Source organism: Pteronotus mesoamericanus, unplaced genomic scaffold (genome assembly GCF_021234165.1).
Source record: "Pteronotus mesoamericanus isolate MK-2021 breed Mesoamerican mustached bat unplaced genomic scaffold, CSHL_Meso_final contig_639, whole genome shotgun sequence".
NCBI classification, from domain to species: Eukaryota; Metazoa; Chordata; class Mammalia; order Chiroptera; family Mormoopidae; genus Pteronotus; species Pteronotus mesoamericanus.
The window spans coordinates 847,815-849,744 of record NW_026555223.1 but is presented as its reverse complement, the minus strand read 5'-3'; the positions used below and the strand labels follow the sequence as shown (position 1 = coordinate 849,744).

The window sequence follows — 1,930 nt, the reverse complement described above, 5'->3', positions numbered from 1 at the left end:
TGCACATCTATTTCCTTCATCAAATTAGGGAAGTTTTCTTTCGTTATTTTTTCAAAGAGATTTCCAATTTCTTGCTCTTTCTCTTCTCCTTCTGGCACCCCTATGATGCAAATGTTAGATTTTTTGAAGTTGTCCCAGACGCTGCTTACACTATCCTCATTTTTTTGGACTACTTTTTGTTCTAGTTGTTCTGATTGGTTGCTTTTTGCTTCCTTACATTCCAAATCATTGATTTGATTCTCAGCTTCATCCACTCTACTGATGTTTCCCTGTAAATTCTTCTTTATTTCAATTAGTGTATCCTTCGTTTATGACTAGGTCTTTTTTATGCTGCCGCAGTCCTCACTATGTTCCTTGAGCATATTTATAAACGGTGCTTTGAACTCTGCATCTGATATGTTGCTTGTCTCCATTTTGTTTAGTATTTTTTCTGGAGTTTTGATCTGTTCTTTTATTTGGGTTATGTTTCTTTGTCTCCTCATTTTGGCTGCCCACCCCCTGCCATGTTTGTTTCTATGTATTATTAAAGCTGCTCCCTGTCTTGGCAGTGTGGCCTAATGTAGCAGATGTCCTGTAGGGTCCAGTGACACAGCCTCCCCTATCATCCAAGCTGGTACTGGAGGTATACCTTTTATGTGTACTGAGTACATTCTCCTCTTTTAGTTGAGTCTTGATTGCTATTTGCAGATCAATGGAAGGTATTTACCCAGGCCAGTCAGCTGCAAGGACTGGCTGTGACCACTGACCACCAATCTCCGCCCTCCGCGGAAGATTAGCTATGCAGAGACAGGGTGGTGGTGCTATGACATGTCCACTGGGTGTGCAGGATCTGGGGTTTCTCAGGTGATGCAGGCCAAGGTCACCCCCCACCTGTGTTCTGCCCAGGGCTGCCTGCCTGAGCTATAACACAATCTGAGATGGTTGCCATTTGTGCTGGGCTTGGAGATTCCCAGGCAAAGCGAAGGTGTGAATCTAGGTTGGCTGCTACTAGTGCTGGGCCTGGGACCACTTAGCAAGAGGTACAGGGACTAGGGACTGGGGACTTCCCGAGGACAGGTGTTGCTTGTTTGATATGATTTAAGAAGTTGTAAAGCATGAGCCAAGACCAGCCATTCGTATGGAAAAGCAGCTTGGGTGGTCCTGTAAGTTGAGTGGGATGGAGTCTCTGGGGACCCTCAGGGCAGAGCAAACAGTGCTGGCCAGGTTGATGGCGTCTCAGATATGGCACAAGCTTGCCAGCTCTGTGGCTTTGTCGGGGGAAGGTTCAGAAAAGAGACATTGGCCTCTGCCTGCCTTTCTATCTGGGAGAAAGCTATCCCCCAGCTCCCACCTTGATGCCAGTCACTTCAGTTCCTCCCCATATGCACTGGTGCCTTTCAAGCTGCTACCCTGGTGCTGGAGCTCAGAGGGAGTGAGTCTGAATTAGTTCCTGTGTGGTTCTTTTTTTTTTTTTTTTTTTTTCCTTGTAGCCATTTTCAGGGACCTTAAAGACTTCAATGTCTTCAAGGCTCATAACATGGCCTTCCTATTGCCAGTTCTCTCTAAATTTCTGCAGAAACACATTCAGGTAAGCAGACTTATTGACTGACTTTTGAGTGGGTTCTTTAAGGGGAACTGCTTGGGTCTCCAGAAGTTTCTTCTATTGACTCAGTTCCTGCTGATGTTTGCAGTCAGAAGTTATGGGAGCTTATCTTCCTGTCACTGGAACCCTGGGGGTCCTGGTGTGCGGCTGGGACTCCTCACTCCTGAGATACCCCTCCTGAATTTTTATCCAACACAGGTAGACATGGGACCAGCTTGTTCCATATCTCCACCTCTCCTACCAGTTTCTTTAATTCCGCAGTTGTCAGGCTTGCATTCAGCTAGATTTCTGACAGTTCTGAGTGATGGTTGTTCTATATGTTTTTTGTCATTTTGATGTGGTTGTGTG

The 1,930-nt window shown here is 45.8% G+C and overlaps 1 non-coding gene across 1 annotated transcript; it reads right to left on the bottom strand.

Moving 5' to 3' along the window:
- Positions 1-1,461: 1,461 nt before the first annotated feature.
- On the bottom strand, positions 1,462-1,591 carry LOC129076719 (small nucleolar RNA SNORA33). Its single transcript, XR_008529757.1, has one exon. It is a non-coding gene; the product is annotated as a small nucleolar RNA SNORA33 (small nucleolar RNA).
- Positions 1,592-1,930: the final 339 nt, after the last annotated feature.